Below are 19,087 nucleotides of genomic sequence, written 5' to 3'. Positions count from 1 at the left end.
ATATCTGAACACGGTTAAATGCTTCATTTTTCACTAGCCACCTTATTTTTTAAAAGTTCATGTTTCCAGAAAACTGTTTTAAATGACTGTTTTGGTTTCTGGGAGACTGACGAGCCTAGAACTCCACAGGGCTCTAAGTTACATGCTATACTATGCTTTCTTAGCCCAGTCTTCTCCACCCCCAACTCCCGCAGGACTTCAAACATGAATAGTCTCAGCATTCCTTTAATCCTATAGAATAGACTTCTGCAAGTTTTTCAAGTTACTGTTGCAATCATTTCAGGGCCTTGTCCTTGCACATGGCCTTCAGAACAAAGATTAGGCCAAAGTAATGAATACTGGGTGCAAATTAATCAAATTTTGTCTAGTGTGAAAGGACATCCTCAAATCAACCGTAAGGGTACTTTTTCTTTTTTAATTCAGATATTTTGAGGATTTAAATGTTAGAGTAAAATAAATGTAGCAGCAGCCTTCGTTCAATCAAAAAGCCTCCAAAGTAGAAATTTATGTCACCAATTTAAGCAGATAATAAACAGCAGCATAATGTAAATAACACTTCAAGCTAAATTTAGTATTTCTTAGGATGAAAACAAGTTAACACGTAGACATATGAAGATATTGAACGTTCAGCAAGTGTTAAGTAAATAATGAAATGGCTTTCTAAATTCTAGACAAAATACTTTTACAACTTAGCGATCTGAAAAACAGTAGCCTAGACTTTATCAAAGGAAATGCTGCCATCTCTTCAAGTTGATGTCTAGTCTAAGCCACCATTATTCATGATACAAAGCTCTTATTTCACTAAAACCACTCTTCGATTTCCTTTTGCCGACCTCTGCATACCAGCAGCCCAGTCGCTCTTCATTCACCACTCACAAACGGGGTCGGGGGGGGGGGGGACCACAGATGTCTGGAAGATACAAAGTTTGAGACAATGCTCCCACCAAAAGGGAACAGAAAACGAAGGAAACAACTACATACAACTGCAACTACAACCGACCGCCAAAGCCTGGCAGGTTCAGAAGCGGGCTATGGGAACTTCGAAAGTCTCGGTTCAAAGTCCTCTCCGCAGACAAAACATTGAAAGAAGTTGCAACGCCTGAATTTCATTTGGCCAATTTCGTAGCGAGGAAACAATCCACTCCGCTGAAAAGAAAACGTGCTCCAAAAATCAAGTTTAACTACCCTAAAACTATTTGAATAAATTATTTCTACTAACAAGATTTTTGAAGCAGTTAAAGAGGCTGAATCCCGCGGTTCGCTTGATAAGCAGTAGTAAGCAAGTCACCCTCGCCTCCCCTTCCCCCTTAATTCACTAGGGTCGCATACTCACTGCCATAAACCCAGAAGACTCGCAGTACATTACACATCGCTTTCACTCACTGCAAGGTACGAGAAAATATAGGTGCAAGACATGGATTTTTATAATGTGCACACCCTACTGACGCATCGCACCGGCTGCACTAAGAGTTTGGTTACTCTGCTGAGGTTTAAAGTTGCTTCGATTCAAACTCACACAGGCAGAGCATTTAAAAAAAAAATTAACACTTCCCTAATTTTCCTTACGAACGAAAGAGGAAATCTGGAGAGAAAGTCCACTGGCCCTATCCCCAAGGCAGATGGGACCTGGGGTGGCGTCCCTGCCTCAGGCGCGCGAACCCCAACTCGCGACTGGGGCTGGGAAGGCGGAGTCCCCTGTCCCCACCCCGCCCCCCACCCCGGCCCCAGCGCATCCAGAGGCACAGGGTCCCTCCCCCAAACTCGGCCACGGCTGGAGCCCGGGACGGAAACCACGGCCCCCACCCCCACCCCGCCGGCCATCCGGGCTCCTAAACGCGCCCCCGCGGCACCCCCTCCCCGCAAGCGGCGCCCCGGGGGGCCCCCGAGGGGCAGTGCGACCGGAACCCAGGCCCAGCCGCCGCCCTCCGCGCCCCGGGCGCGGCTCGCCCCCGGCACCCGTCTGAGCCCCCAGCTCTCCACCCCAGGCCTCCGGGCTGCGCCGGGCCCGGTTCCCCGCCCGCCGCCGGGACTGCGCGCCGGCGACTAAGTTTGGCTCCGAGAGGGAGCGGGAGCAGCCCCGGAAGGGTAAGGAACGGAACGCTCAAGCACCTCAGGGGAACAGGCTCCTCCCGCCGCGGGGGTCCGACCGTCCTCGGCCTGCGGTGGCGGCTCGGCGGGGACTGGAGCTACTCCTCGGACCTTCCTCTGTCTCCGCCTCCCCTCGCTCTCCGCTCCTGGGGCCGGGTTAACGCGGCTGCCACAGACCGAGAGGCTTAAAATGGCGCCGCACAAGGAGCTCTTATAAGTCGCACAGAAGCCGCTGTATCCTGCCGCTGCCGGCGCAGCGCGGAGCGTTCCGCCGCGCGAGGACAAGGGGCGGGGCGCGGGCGGGCGGCGGAAAGTAGTCCCCGCGCCGCCCAGCCGCCCAGCCGCCCAGCCGCCAGCCGCTGTCTGACCGCCCCGAGTCAGGGCGGGGTGCCCGCGCACCCCTTGGACGCTCTCAGGGTGGAGGCTGGCGGCTGGCGGCTGCTGGCTGCGCGGAACCGGAGGGCTGCCCGTCAGGGCGCCATGGTCTGCAGCGGGGAAGCCGAGCCCTCGCCGGCCGGGGTCGGGGGCGGGCGGCCCCGGGATTCTCCTCTGTCCCAAGCGCGACGCCCCCGCCCCGCGCGTACCCCTAACCTTGAGAGCAGACACGGGGCTCGCCGCGCGCTTCTTGCTGCCCGCGGGAGGTGGCACCTCGGCCCCGGCCCTCAGGGATCGCGCGTTGCTAATGGAACAGATTCTGAGAGGCAGAAGTTCGGGACCCGGGTGGCAGCGGCGGGGGCTCGGAGGTCAGGGCCACTCCGGCTCGGGGAGTGCCAGGGCTGCCGCTGCCTTCGGTCTGGGGACTCCCGCCGGCGCGGGTTGTGGGCTGCGCCGACGTTGCCGTCTGTGCCACACGGTCCCTGCTGGATCTGGCTCGCAGCCCAGTCTCCCAGCACTCCGAAGCCCCCCACTGTCCCCCACTGTCCTGCTGGTGGATCCCACCTCCCAATGGGCTGCTCCGCTTGTATCGGGTCGGGAACCACTGGGCCGAGCCGCCTCCTGTCCCACTCCCGAAGGCTGTGAACTCTTGGTAGAATGGGCGCCAAACCCGCAATTCAACAAGTCCTTATGAAGTACTTACTGTGAACAAATAACTAATGGAAATGGATTAGCTCCAGAGCACTGTCAATTGGGTTAATTCTTATAGATTCTATTTTTATCTGATTACACTTGTCACTAGGTATCAATAGATTTATTTGTGGGGATATTTCTTTGGAGGAGCTGCATTTCTACAGTGTTACTTATTTGAGAAATCCATGTTGTTTATAGAAGGAACTATCTATTAGGCAGCCTCTAATTTTTTAAACTATTTTGTGTTCTTCAAAAACATTTTCTTGTTCGTTTCAATAGGTTGAAGTTGGGGTCTTCATTTCCCTTGGAAATGTTTCCTTTGTGATACAGCAAGATTAGTGTTTGTCAAAGCTGAACAATTATGATCGATTCACTTTCTCTAGTCTATTGTTTTATGCTTATTTTTCCTCCAAAACAATGGAGTACAAAAAGCAATAGTGAAAGTCATCACAGTGCTTTTATCATAGGACTATCATTAGTGCATGCGAACAATAGGTCTTTAGACATAGGTACAAGCAGGAAACCTACTTATTAATTCACTCATGGAGGTAGGATGTGTAGTTTTAGGCATAGCTATTTCAGGACCAACGTATTATTTAAATAACTTATTTTTCTCTCTTAAAGATATTTTACTGTTTACAGTGGTAATGTCAACTGCTGCCTGTCACTGTAGCACATGTGGGCCACTGCAGTGGAAAAAGTCCACACACTAAAATGATATTCAGTGAGATCCATTGTCTAGAATGACTTTCTCATTTGTATCTTTCTTAGTAATTCTGTAGAATTAAGTGCTAGCTGTTGTTTGTAGTTAACTCAGCTGGTCACAATTCGAAGACTAAACAGAAAAAGGTATTTCATTAAAGCATCGTTTCTAATATAAACTCAAAAGTGTAAATGGCATTTTTGGGTGCTGATCTACAATTTTAATTGTCATATACAGAGTTAAAAAAATGTGCACCTGATTTGATTAAAGTCATACATTCAAAATAAGATAACTGATTAACCACAATTAGAGGATTTTTAAAAAAAACAAATGTTTGTTTTTTCTATCTTCAGTTTTTTTTTTGCTGAATAAGGCACACTGTTAAAATTGGTTTAAAAAAAATGCACCAATAGAAAATCTAAAGATTAAAACACTTCTGTATTTGTATTTCTCTAATCCGGTACCAAAATAATTGAAGAATTTTTCTAAAATTTAGATACTTTAACCTAAATTTAAAATTATGATTTTTAATCCCTATTGATACTTTAAGCAAACACATGTTAATTAAAGAAAATGTAAAATTTCCAATAATGCAGCATGCTGTTTTTCCCGTCAAATTTAAGTATACTGAAGAATTACTGGGTAACTAGTATTAAAACAAGTTGGTTAAATTTAACATAATGCTCAGAATTTTTATTTGCATCTTTCATAAAGGAAAAATTGTTTCAATTGTCTCAACAAAAATATGAGATGAATAACTTTTGTGAAATGAAGACAAATACTATCATTAAACCAAAGAGAAATGCAGTATCAAAATACTGAATGAGTTGGTGAAACAAGTAATTTTGTAAAAATAATTTTTAAAAATTGCCCCTGGACAATACATTTCATAAAAATACTTGGTTATCTTTTTTATGCCTTTTCCTTCTAGAGCCAGCCCCCTGGGTTTGACATAAATTAATTTTGTGAAACAGCGACAGACAAATGGTTCTAAATTTTAGGCTCCAAATTGTCTCCAGCTAGTTTAACAGAGAAGATATTTTTTGTCATGATATTAGACCATTGGCATATCAAACAGTGGCCACACAGAACCTGAATGTAAAGTGTCCTTTCCCTAAAATACATGCTTTTGAACCTTTAAGCAAAATAATAAATGCCCAGATTGTTTTCACATTTCAGACAGAAACATTAATCAAGCTAGCATTGTAAGGTCTGCCCACTTTTTGGATACTTAACTCTATCCAATCCATTAATTAAACATTTATTGAGCACCTAAGACAATGAGCTTCCTTTAGAGAGAGGGAAACGGATGACTGGCTCCTTTTGATTAGGTCCCTTAAATTAATGTAGAATTGTAACTGTTAATCAACCCTACTTGAAAATAGGCAGAAGCGGTAGAAAACCAGCTGTGAAACTAGGGTGTGGTCTCCTTTGGACTCTACATCCCAATCCCCTTGGGAAGAATCCCTCCCAGCACACAGGTAAGAATAATATTCCACACATTTAAAAACAATCAATCCCAATGCTCTAAGAAGTCCTGTTAAAAATATTTCTTTATGAAAACACTGGACAATAATCAGGATCAGCTTTTCATTTAGCAGTTCATCAAGTGGGCTATTTATGGATTGGTACTTTTGATTTGCAATACATCATCTCAGGGTTCAATGTTATCTTTTGATTTCTTTCCAGCTGAACAGACTAAGTAGTTGTAAATACCTCTTGTCAGACTACATGGTTGGCTATTCTCGCACGCAGAAGTAATCTAGGAACCCACTGGGCAAGTTCAGCGGAGAGCCACCGTGGAAAGCTTGCAGCTGATGTGCACTGCAGAGCGAGGGAGGAGCAGTGAAGGTGCCGAGAGGAATGGCCATGGTGGTTGCGGTGGCCTGGTGGCTTCGGTTATTCCAGAAACACCCTTCATGCTTGGAGTTATGTGTGCTCTCAAGGCCTTCATTGGTTTGCCACACTAAGCAAGTACATTTTAATGGCTACTATAGAAAATGTGAAGGAGAAGCAATGGAGACATCATCTATGATATTCAAGGAATATAAAGGTATATGTTTCTCAATATTTCTAAGAACTGAGACAAATACCGCTGCATTGCTAAGAAATCATGCTTCAACACACACACACCCCCAACATACTCGCGCGCACACACACACACCCTCACACACCCCTTTATTAAAAATTTCAAAATGGTTGCAGATATTTCATTTCATTCACAAGAAGGTTAAAGGCGTTTCCCATCGCAAGAAGGATTAACTTACCGGAGGATTCTGGGACTGCAGATGTATACTGCGGCAAAATCCTAAATTCATCGAAAAAAATCATTTCTGGACTCCAGCTGCTAAAAAATAATAGAATTGTAATAAATCATGGATAAGATTAAAACAAACTATTTTCACTTTCCAAAGTATTCAGAAAAAAAATGATTCTTTTCTTTTAAATCATTTCTTTAAACAATGCAAATTTTAAAGTAGCTTTTCTTTCCAGACCTCGCAGCGCCATGAAATCGATAATTTTTGATCTTTTGGTTAGTAGGCAACATGGTGAGCTATTGCAGGAACTGCAGGCAGCAGACATGTTCTTGTCAGCTAAAAATTTTCATATTGTTTTTGAATCCATTGAGATTTGTAGATGTGTTATCACCGGTTTTTTTTGTTGTTGTTGTTTTAGCTTGCACTAGGCTATAGGGACGCAAACCCTCAGTTTATCGACATATACATGTCTATTGCTTTATATATATTAAAAACAGGGAGTCTTACTGGATCTTAAACAAAAAATTATGTAAAAGGAGTGGCTGGTGTGATTATAATCCCATCATGCAGGGTCCACGGTTCCCATTTAGTGAAATTTCGCAGAGGGCAACTTCTTAAGAACATCCCTGCTGTGCAGAGTGAAAAGCATGAACAAACCAAAGACAGAATTCATCTGTGTTTATATTTTACAAACAATGAAAAACCTACTCTTTGTATGCCTTTTTTTCCCCCACCTTATTATTTCATGAAAACTGCAGCATTTTCCCCGCCCCCATCCAAACACTCACCACCCCAGCACTGCAGTATTCTGTCCCTCTTTGCTTCTCCTTCGTCTTCTTTTTCGCTTTCACAAATTCTGCACGCGCCATCTTTGTGTAGGGTGATTCTCTGCTAATTTCACTTACCCATTCTCTTACAAATCAGTTCAGAAATAGAAAATTATAGTGCGCTTTGGGGCTTAATTTGCCTAAATTTCTTTCAGTCTCCTGTTCTGACATAGAAAAATGGAGACGACAGGGGGGAAAGTAAAAAAAAAAAAAAGGAGAGAGAGAGAGATATTTCTATTATTGCCATAACCTGTTGTATACAGTGGTAATAAAAAATATTATTAACATAATAGCAACAGCTGCAGCCTAAATAGAAGCTATGAGATAATTAATGTGCTACAACAAATTAATTTGCTGCAGGTGCTTCTGCTGTGAACTGAGTAACCCATGCCATATAAAGTCTAAATACAATTATGATTCCCCCCACACACTAAAACAAAATACAGAGCAAAATGTCCTGTCTGGTGAATATGCCTATTTAAAAAACAAAATCCTCTCCAGTCCATTTCCCCCTGCCTCCTCCACCCCATCCTGAATGGTTTAGTCATGACTGGGTAAGTGTGGAGTTGTATCAGCTGTGTATGTGTGTGTGAGCGTTATGGGGTATGGCATTTTTAAACATATGAAGGTTGGAAAACATATGGATAAGCTATAGATTTCTTTAAAAAATTACAGGTAGTTTGTAATGCTTAAGAGCTTTATTGGTTTTAGCACAAAAATTAGATGTGTCCATGTGTATAGCTAGAAGAAGAACAGTGGTAAGCAGATACCTAACTGAATTAACAATTTTAAAAAATTACCTGTCTTATAAAAGAAAGAAGTGTGTTTACAGTGTGGCATTCTTCATCAATACGAAAGAGAGATTTTTTTTTTTTTTTTATACTCACCTGCTGTCAAGTTGAGTGTTTATGGAAAGTGGTTGCTGGTTATATCACAAGTGTGTGCCAGAAATATATTGTATCGGGGTAACACAGCAGGGGCCTGGAGGAGGTCACAGTGCCAGAAGCAAATGTCCATTTTCTATTTTGTAGCACTCAGCAAAAAAATAACTTTGGGCCTAGAAAAGTGGAGGAACATACAGGTTGAATTTTTTTTAACTACTTGGCTAAAAAATTCTTAAAGATAAAGTCATTTCTGATGTCTCTCCTAGTAATACTGCTGAAAGAAATGACGTTTTTGTTTACACTGCAGTCCTACTTTGTTGTTTGTTAAAAAACACAAAGCATATACATTTTATCATGGTCAACAAGGTTATTGGTTATTAAAACTTATTTTGTTGGATCTTAAAATTTAATGTTAAATCTTAAAATACAATAAATTAGTTTCTTATATAATGCATAGATTTAACAGCATTTTGGTATATAACTTTGCAGAAATTTTAGTTCTAGGAGAAGATATAAAATTATTCAAAAAGAACACTACTCCAAGTATATCAGAAGGGACACTGCGTTTGCATGGATTTGCTTTAAAACATATTTAATTTCATACTCGTTTTAGGTGGACAAGCAATGCTGTGAGTCACCACCATTCTTTGCAGAGGTACCGCATGTTTAGCACACCATTTCTCATTCAGTGTCGGACATGTGTTTTACTCCATGTTTCTTTTGTTTATACTAAAGCTTTTTCTTCATAATCCATTTTCAAATCTGCTCATGTTTTGAATTTGCAATTATAGGATTTGAATTGGGGGAAAAGAAAATAAACAAAGATCATATTGGTTTTCTTTGCAAAAGAAGAGAAACAGCCAATTCTTTGATAAAAATGAGGAAAGTTAACAAGTATAAAATATATACATCCTCTCTGGGATTTTCCAGTAATTTTCATGGCAGCTGACTGTCATGCCACCAAATGGAACTCTCTGAAATCATATAGTTCTATAATTTTAAAATTAATTGGGGAAAAGAAGGAAGTACTTTAATTTCTGTTGCTCCAAGGGATAGTCTGTTCAAAATATTTTTCCTTCAACCATAAATTGTATGAGAAACTACGCTGTAAGAAATCAAGATAGTAAATGTCTAACACACACATTCCTCTTTCCTATTAATGTTCTCTTTTCATAGCAAACCTATCTTAGTTCTTTCAACCTTTTCTCATATAACTTAGTTTTCAGAATCCTTATTCTTAAGATCATCAGTCCAAGTGACATTGTACAGGTTCCGAACAATAAAAAAATGGTGGTGGTTATAAGCCAGTTCATTTCGGGGTGTTTTGTTACATAGGAAAAGCTAACTAATAGATGATTCAACTTTGGGCTTGTTTTTAATAATCACATCATACTGCAGTTTTATACTGAGATACTTGTCTTCCAAAACAGAAATTTCTAAAGATTTTTAATTGTGCAGTCCTCTTAGTAAAATAATTTTGTGTATGTACCCCCTGAATGTGTTTATTTAAATTATATACATGTCCTGCTATCAGTACATACATTAAATATCAACGAAGCTTGAGTTCTTTTTTTTAAGGTAAAAAGTAATTGTAGGGGTTATAGTATTTTATTTCCTCATTCCAATGGGTTCTCATATACCTTCTGGGTTATGGTCACTCCACTCAGAACCACTGTTCTTAACTCTCAAATCTTTTCCATAATATGCTTTAAAGCATCATTTCACCCATTCTGAATTTGTGCAATTTGTTTTTTAAAACTGAACTTGGAGCTTAATTTGTTATAGTTAGTGATTATCTCAGAAACCTTTGGGGAATTACACCTTGATCTTTTCTATTAACTGACTTTAAATAAACCTCCTTTAGTAAAAACCGCCATTCATGTTTCTAGCAAATATACCTAGAACATGTACTGGTTTATGGAGTCTCTTGGGTCACCATTTTCTCTTAATATTTAACTTTTGTGTGTGTGTGTGTATATAAATCCTGTGTCTTTCCCTTCTTTAATACTGTTTCACAAGGAAGTGTTAACAAAGAGGATAAGGATGCTTTTTCAATGTCAAAAGATTCTGAGATACCTCACGTAATAATAGTTGTACTTTTAGTATCTGCTGATTAAGAATCTATATAATGACAAAAAGCTGCTATATATTCAGTATTGATTTTAAACAAATTTGCGTTTTATTAATCCCAGTGGACTCTGCATGGATTTGAATGCTACGTAGACATGTGGAAGACTCATTTTTCAGTGCGCAGACACTGCTTAGGGCCCGTATGGGGTCTTGGAGCCTTTGCTTAACTTGGTAGTTAAAAAGCCACGCTGTGATGAACACAGGGGATGCAATCCCATTCTGCCATGCTGGCGTCACCTGCAGTCATGTCTCCTGCCGTAGCAGTAACCGCAGTGGTACTGAGCGTCATCACAATCCAAATAGTGGCCTCCATTTATTGAGCTTCTGCCAGGTATGAAGCTCTGACCTTCACAACGCAGTGAACCTCACTCTTCATATTTAAGTCCTCTTTTAATCATCATAACTAGTGAAATACAGGGAAACCTTATTTTCCCCATTCCACATTTTGGAAATTGTGACTTGGTTTGCACAGACTATAAGCTAAATAAACAGCTGGAATTTGAACTCTAGACTTGTACTGTCCAAGAGCCATTAGCCACATGTGGCTACTTACATTTAAATAAATTAAGATTAAATTAAATTCCTCAGTCTCTTTAACACATTTTAAGCACTCAATAGCCATATGTGGCTACTATATTGGCACAAAGAATATCTCCATCATCACAGTAAGTTCCACTGGACAGTGCTGAATTAGGCTGATGAACTGCAAAGCCTCCACTGTAACCACTGGATTTAATCTGCCTTACCCATTCACTCTTTTACTCATTAATTCATTCAACAAACATTTACTGAATACCTGCTATGTGCTAGGCACCACATTGGACACCAGAGAGTTATCTCACTGCATTGTTGTCAAAAGCAAATGAAATGACATGAAAGCTTTTTAAGTCATAAGGTTCTAGATAAAAGTGACATACTTTTATGTTGTAGTTGCTGTGGTGTGATGAGACTGCTTTGTTGAGAGCAGGGTCTGTGTTACTCTTCTTGAAATTCTCTTTTCACTCGCCCATACACCCCCCACAGCACTTAGCAGGGTACACAGGGTACAGTACCCATCAGAAGTGAATGCCGAGCCTCACATGTGTCAGTTTTTGTCTGAACACCTTCTGAACCCTTTTTCCTAAGCTTGGGGAATTCCTCAGGTAGAGTATTATGGGCAACATGGGCCGTGGCAGCTGGAGCATGAGGTCTCAGCTCAGCGAATCAGATGCTTCTGTTTGGTGCTTTGGCTGGAGCAGATGACACGAAGAAGCAGAGGCAGATTTAATTATTTCAGATTGCAAAATAATACATGCACCATGTAAAATATTCAAACAAATCAGAAATGTGTGAGATAGAATGAAAGTATCCCATAATTCCATGCCACAAGATCTCCATCAGCATTTCTAGATTTTTGAATTAAATAATGCATTCACATATGTATATGTGTGTATACGTTTATATGTGTATATATATTTATGTTTATATACAGATAGATATAATACATTTCTCTTGGACTGGTACACCAGGCAGATTCAATAACTTGTCTTGATGGAGTTGATATAGCCTTTCCCTTTCTTTTTGTTATGTATACATATATATTTTTCTAGTAAAATTATTTTATTAAGTTATATCCATATCCAACAGCTTGAAATAAAATTCCCATGGTATTCAATTGAACTGTATGTCACTTTCTTTTAGAATGTCCATTGTTTTTCATTAAATTAATTTCTAAACCACTCTATATGCTCACATATAGTTTTTGGAAAGACCACAACTCACCAGCTCCATGAAGTGATGCACTGGTCCTTGCTTTGGAAAACCCTCCAAGTGTTATGTCCGTAAATATACGAATATTTCACCCTGTCCGCCAGTTCCCACCACCACTGCTCTCACATTAATACTGTTGTTAATTTCTTCTGTATCCTGTCAATTTCTCTGAGACAAATATGAGTTTGTGTTACTTTTTTATACAAAACACTCCTTTTTTATACAAAAGCTAGTATAATTTTCTTGCACTTTATTTTTGTCACTTAACATATCTTGGATATCTTGCCATATCGGTACCCAGAGTGCTGCCTCATTTGTTTTTATAACTGCATGGCATTCCATGTACCTTAATTATATAACTAGCCCCTCCCCACTGATGGCCATTAGGTTGGTTGTTTCCAAGCATTTGTCACTACAAATAGTGCCGCGTAATAATTTCGTGTGGGTGTCATTTACTACATGTGCAAATCTTAACTGTAGGATCAATTCCCAAAAGTGAGATTGCTGAGTCAAAGGACATACGCACCAAGAGAGGAATCAGTATGATACTGTCAAATTGCCAATATCTAATAGGCACTCCCAATTATCATAGGTGTTGTAACCATTTCCATTTTCACCAGGAATATCTGCAAATGCCTGTTCTCTGGCAGTTTCATCAATGGAGGGTGTGTGGAAGATACTTCTGTGCCCACCATACCCTCTAGACAGTCATCTGTATACTACAGCTGCAACTCTCTGCCCCGGGACTTTTTTTTTTCTTTTCCTTCTCCTTCTCTTCCTCCTCCTCCTCCTTCTTCTTCTAGAAGCAGTCTTGGCCTGTGTGTGAGTGTGGGGATGCATAGGGCAGAAATGCCTAAGAGTTAATTCCGCACAAGCAGCAATCAACCAATGATGACTAGGGAGCAGACAGATAGATAGATACCTCTGCTTTCTCACTTGGAGAGGGGGAAATTCTAAAGTGTGTTCTACACTGTCTCCCACAGTTCCCTATCTGAGCTCCAGGTACCCACAGTGGTGACTGGCTTGATCCTGTCTGGACTTCTCTCTCTTCCTCAGTTCCCTTCTGGTGTTTCCTGAACTTACCTCCCAAATAAACTACTTACACCAAACTACTTGGGAGAACCCAATCTAACAGTGTGTCATCAAACTTTTGGAATTTTATAATGATAGCTCAGTGTAATTTGAATTTGCATTTCTCTTTCAGATGAGGTTGAGCATATTTTTATATATCTGAGTATTTTTCTTTTTATTTCTGTGAACTGAGGGTCATATATTTTGCCTATTGGCTCTTCAATTTTTATAAAATCTCTATTGTAGGAAGATTCAGTCTTTGTATGTGATATGGCTATTTTTCCAGTTTGTTGTTTGTCTTTGTTTATGGTGTTTTTATGTTTTTTTGTCTTCTCCTCCTCTTCCTGCTCCTCCTCCTTCTCTTCCTATTTCTTTGGCTATTTAGGAGGTTCTCTTTTTATGTAGGCAAATTCATCAATCTTTCTTTTTGTCTCTTCTGCATACTGAGTCATAGTTAGAAATGCTTTTCTCCATTCCAAGTTATAGAAGAAGAATCCCATGTTTTCTAATAATACTTTTTATTTTTACATTTGTATCTTTAATCTATTTGGAATTTATTCTAGAGGATGTTCATCAACTTTTACCTTCATTGTGATTTTTTTTTGCTCTGTGGTCTCTCCCAGAATCACCCACCACTATGGAGACTGCCCTTGGATTACCGTGAGCGAGATGTCATATTTCACTGCCCAAACCTATTTCCTCTTGCAAATGATTATGAGTCTCTCAGCTTTCCTCATAACTTGGCCTTTACTACCCTTATTAGCAGAAGAGTTTCCTGGTGCAGCATCTCTGTATCTGAAATAGCCTCTCTGTATCTTTTTACTTTACTGTGCCCACATTTTATATCCATCAAATGTGTACATTTTCTTCCTTTCCCATGAATCTTCATGTTTTTCTTTTGTTCTGCTCAAAATAGCAGAGCAACTTGTATGCCATCTTCATATGGCATTGAACCCAATCTCTCCTAAAATTGCAGCATGTTTTTAATTGCAGGCTCAAAAAATAATTGAGAGGGCCTTAATCATTTTTAAATCTGACTGTTGCAACTCATCATGCTGTTGTGTACATTTTAAATCTATTTTTGTCTTGATGGTTGTTCACTCTTAGAGAGAAATATATTAAAAATAGATAGATGATGGATAGACAGACATGACTTTTATTCCTCTCTAGAATGTCATAAGCTGTCACACAAGTCACATCTGCACACAAACTTGATTAAATTCAGTTGTGTTGGCCAAAGCAGACTAACTGGAAGGATTAAACCTTTTCTGATTTTTTTGCTGCCTGTTTGACCGTCCCTTAGCTGTGCTTCTAAAAATATTGCTTTTGCACTTCCGGTTCTTTTTTATGATATACTGGGCCACTTCTACTCCCAAATGTGGATGAAACATACTCACTGATCTTAGGATTTTTTTTTTTTAATTGAGTAGCATCCACGGAGGCATAATCTTTCTTAGAAACAATGAAAGAAGGCCATCATATTCTATTGGCCTGGTTAACTGTCTTACTATTGAGTTAGAGACCCTACTCAATGCTAGGCAAGGAAACCAGCCAGAATTTCGTCCTTTCGTGGATGTTTTTAGCTCCTTTTGCCCACATAGGATACAAGGAAAGTATGTCACCTCTACCTGTTTACTCAGCTGCTTCTGTGTGTACCAGACTCTGATTGCTTTACCTGGAAAGAAAATATTCCTGCCTGTGGCAACTATAGTAGAATAACTGCAAGATCTACTTTCACAAACACTTTTAAAGGCCTTACTGGCTTTTTCTTGCATAAGACCAGGGCAGTAAAACTGGTGGCAAAATGCCCATCTCCCCATCAGTCCTCCATTCTCTCTGCAAGTTTTCAGTGTAGCCTCTGTGGAAACTTCCATCACAGACATCTCCCTGGCACCCCCACCCTCCTCATCAGAATACTCCTCCCCTGAGTATCGCTAGCTGTGGAATTGTAAGGCACCATTATAATAAAGATGACAATGACAGATCTCAAGGAAGTGGAGCTCCAAAGTGAGGGAGGGAGACACATCAGAGAGAACGGGCTCCGCAAGCCCGATAATGAGCATGGAGAGGACTTTTTCTGCTTATGGGTGAAAAAGACAGGGAAGTCTCTGTTTGAAGACAAAGCACATAATAATGTGATCACAGAGCCCTCCTAATGGGGCCGATGTGATGTTCAGAAAATGTATGCTTTTCACTGTCTTATTCTTATATTCCAGTGAAAGAGGTCTTCAAATAACTGTTTACTCAATGCACCTAACTTGGTAATGCCACACTCTAGCCAAGATTTTTATACTGCGAAATTATACACAGGTGATTATGTTTACTTGACTTAATGACCTTGAATCTCATAGGTGAGTTTTTCCAGACTTCTTGCCACAGTTGGAAGAATAAAAAAAAGTTTGGTCAGATATAAGCCCCTTAGTAATATTGTCAATTTATTTCTAAAGGATTTTATAATACGCTTGGGTGCTCCCTTGCCTTTTTCTTCTCCCAAAAGGTAAGGAGGCTTTTATGGAAATTTATAATTTGGTTCAACTAGTACTGCACAGCACTGCCAGATTCCTGTGTAAAGAATGCCCTGTTTTCCCCAAGTCTGAATCTGGGATGCAGGCCCTCTGTGGGGGCGACCTGAGATCCCCTTGGTGTTCGGGAAGGAAACCAGGCCACACCCTGCCTCCTGTGCCAGAGGCAGCTGCTGCTCTCAGGTTAGCAAGGTATGCAAATGCTCACATTTCTCTTTGACTGGGACATGGAACCGGATTCATTAGCTCGCCTCCATTGGCTCGGTATAGCCTTTCCCTTTCTTTCTTTCTGTTGACTGATTTGCCAGTCACTGAGCCTGGCAATCAGAAAGTCACCCCAAAGTTATGGCTTTCTCAAGCAAATATGGAGAATGGAGAACTTCCCAGCACTATTCTTTGCCATAAGGCTTTCTGAATGGTTCCTGAAATGAGGACCAAGAGAGATAGTCCCCCAGCCATTTTTGCTTAGGGCTTGGGATGTGGAGAGAAATGAGGAATGACTGTCAATGGGTATGGGGTTTCTTTTTGGGGTGATGGAATTATTCTAAAATTGATTGTGGTAATGGTTGCAAAACTTTGTGAATATATTAAAAACCACTGAGTTGTACACTTTAAATGGGGAAATTATATGGCATGTGAATTATACCTCAATAAAGCTGTTATAAAATTTATTCATATATTTTATTGTTAGCAATTAATCCTATTCTTCTAGGATCCCATCCTTAATGAATCTCATGATATGCACCTCTCAAGAGCAGTATGTAGTTGCCTGTGACTAAGTGCAGGTGTCAAAAGACATGGGCAGAGTTTGTGCCAACTTTGTGCCTGTGACAGACTCAGCTCATACATTTCTTATAAACACTATTATGCAATTTGTTCACTTCAAAATAGGGAATCTAATTTTTGTATATGTCCTATAGAAAGCATAACATTAATTTTAAAATGTTGGGTTTCAGCTTGAGCAAGAGTGAGACCCCATCTCTACTAAAAATAGAAAAAATTAGCTGGACGTGGTGGCGCATGCTGGTAGTCCCAGCTACTCAGGAAGCTGAGGCAGGAGGATCGCTTGAGCCCAGGAGTTTGGGGTTGCTGTGAGCTAGGCTGACGCCATGGCACTCTAGCCCGGGCAACAGAGTGAGACTCTGTATCAAAAAAAAAAAGGTAAATAAAAGGTCAGAAATACATTACTAACATCTTATTTTCACTATCTGCCCATCACCTGGCACTTCCTGAGTCACTGGCTGGAGGGATCACGTGTGAACATTGCCAGTGGAACTTTAGGGTTATATACTTCAGCGTCTTAGGAGGGATGCTGTGGGTAGGGTCTGAATCCCGTGCTCTGCCCATGTTTTAGATTACCTGTACCATTTCGTGACCCTTCCCTTACTTTGGTGTTCACCACCGAGAGCCATTACCTGCATTTTTTTTGGAGGATTGTCCTCAGTCTACTGGAACCCACTTTGTCCGCATGCACAGAGAGCCAGCAGTGCCTGGGAATTTATGTGCCCACCCACACAGGGAGTAGCCCTTAATCAATGACTAAGGGGCGCAGATAGGGAGAGAGATGGAATGGCCAGCTCCCTTGTCTCCGGTCTAGACAACACTGAGGCACAACTCACTCCGGAGCTCCTTGTCAGATCAGGCTGAAACCACCCTCCAAAGGACTCAATTTGGGATCACACCCTTGCTTGGCTTCCTACCCTTCCCTGTGTTGCTTCCTTGGTTTCCTTACCAACCTCCGCTGGCAGCACTTCCTTTATAAATCACTTGCACACCAATCTTTATCTCAGAGTCTGCTTTTAGAGAACTCGACCTAAGACCACAGTCAGCATGTCTGGTCTGTGTGTTCAGCCTGGGCCTGCTGTGCGTGCAGCTGCTCTGCGTATCTCAGCTGGCTGTGGGAACCTGGACGGGCCATTCTCTCTGGAGCACGGGAGTGCTTGGGGAGATAAGGGGTCAGCTGGGATTTGGCATTTTTTCCCGTAGCTCCTCAGAAGCCTTGATGAAACCCCAGCTCCTCAGGCTGGGCTCATGGCTCCAGGGCAGGCTTGCCTAGAGTGGGGGTGGAGGACACTGGCTGAGTCCTCTTGGCCCCAAGGAGAGTGAATCCACCCCTGCCCCTCCCCCATTCAGGATGCTCTATACATAGATGTGTGGGTGTGCATTTTAGGGGACATCTACCCTTACTTGGACTCTAACCCGGGCCCAGGTGACCCCTGAGCATCCTCCTGTCCTCTCAGTTTTCATCTAGGTCTACCAGTGCCCTAGGAGCCCCCAACTGCATGACTTTGACAGACATCCTCTTCTACTTCACGGCCTTTGCATGATGAGGGCCAGTATGAGGTTTCCTACCAGCTGAGCATGGCCAGTGCACACTCCTATGTCAGACAGCTTAGGTTCTACTTCGCCCTTCAACACTTACTGGCTGTGAGAACATGGAGAAGTCATAAGCCTCTCCGAACCTCTCTTTCCTCATCTGTGAGATGGGGAAGCCCCTACCTCATAGGGTAGTTGTGAGCATTAAATGAAATAAGTGTAATATACTTAACACTTAACACAGCATCTAGCACAGAAAAAGTACACAGTAGATGCATAGTGGCTTTCTTCTACTTAAAAAAAAAATATTCGTGTGATTGTCTGTGTTCAGCTGGTTGAAGTTTCATGGGATGTATCAAATTTAGAATATTTGTTCTCTACGAAATAAAGCATAGTCAACATGGCTTAAATAAAATTCACCTGGGGGACTCTGAAGGCACTTCACAAAGAGGGGCAATTACTTTCCAGAGCAGGGAAAACTGAGAAACAATGAGACACCTGAGATTCTGCTACCAGAGAAAGATTTCAGGATGGGGAAAACAAATGAGAGTTCCTGAATATGAGTCCGTAACAGAAGTATAGGTAGGAGCTGATTTCCAGTTGAACTGCTTCTTGCATGGGCAACTCTCATCTCTCTAGGATGAGTGGCATCAGGGATTTATTTATTTAACAGCAGTGATTTTCCCCAGCACCTGGGGGAACCTGGTTAGTGCAAATGTGAGTGTGCAAATGAATGATGGTTTGTTTCTCACTTACCGTGATTACTGACCAGGGCAGATCCCATGATGTTTTAGGATCTAGCCCATAACATCCTTCAGATTTCATACCACTTCCTTTTAACGTCTACTATAGGAGGGAAAATTGCTATATTGATACAAAACACACATCTGAGAAGCTGCTAAAGCTCTATTACTCAAAACTGCAGAGTGAAAAGAAAAAAAAGAAGAAGCTGATCTATGCTGTGGAAATGATGAGAGTGGCTACCTCCTGGAGGAGGATGTGAGGGGTCTTCTGGGGGGGCTTGGAATGTCCTGTTTCTTTAACTGGGTGCTGTTTCATGGGTGTGTTTACTTTGTAAAAATTTGGCAAGCTATACATTATGATATATGTACTTTTCTCCATGTTTGTTTTATTTCAATAAAATGTTAAAACAAAGGCAGCATCAGCTAGATCTTACCCCATACAGAAATAATAAAACATCTTGGTGCAGATTCTGAGTTTTTCTGGTTACAGAATGTGGCAGACACTGCTGACCAACCAAATATTTATTCCTCCCTCCCTTCCTTACCTGCCCTGAGATAGGCCAGACTGACTTTCCCAGCCTTCTTTCAGCTGTGGCATCATTAGGACCAGTGAGATGGAAGAAATTGTTTGTTGGGGACTGTCGAGGAAGCTTTTACTTTCTTGATTAAAGGGACAGAGAAAGCTGGCATCATACCTTTGCCCCTTCCTCCTGCCTTGAATACAAATG

At 41.4% G+C, this 19,087-nt stretch overlaps 1 protein-coding gene across 4 annotated transcripts in view; it reads right to left on the bottom strand.

Moving 5' to 3' along the window:
* Positions 1 to 2,291, bottom strand: part of CTNNB1 (catenin beta 1) — a 37,502-nt gene extending 35,211 nt beyond the window's left edge. For all 4 annotated transcript variants that reach the window (XM_069475561.1, XM_069475558.1, XM_069475559.1 and 1 more), the window contains exon 1: positions 2,110 to 2,291. The gene's annotated coding sequence lies outside the window, so the exon portion shown is untranslated. The remainder of the gene's footprint in view (positions 1 to 2,109) is intronic.
* Positions 2,292 to 19,087: the final 16,796 nt, after the last annotated feature.

The sequence above is a fragment of the Eulemur rufifrons genome, chromosome 7 (assembly GCF_041146395.1).
Source record: "Eulemur rufifrons isolate Redbay chromosome 7, OSU_ERuf_1, whole genome shotgun sequence".
NCBI classification, from domain to species: domain Eukaryota; kingdom Metazoa; phylum Chordata; class Mammalia; order Primates; family Lemuridae; genus Eulemur; species Eulemur rufifrons.
This window is presented reverse-complemented; position numbering and strand designations above follow the sequence as displayed.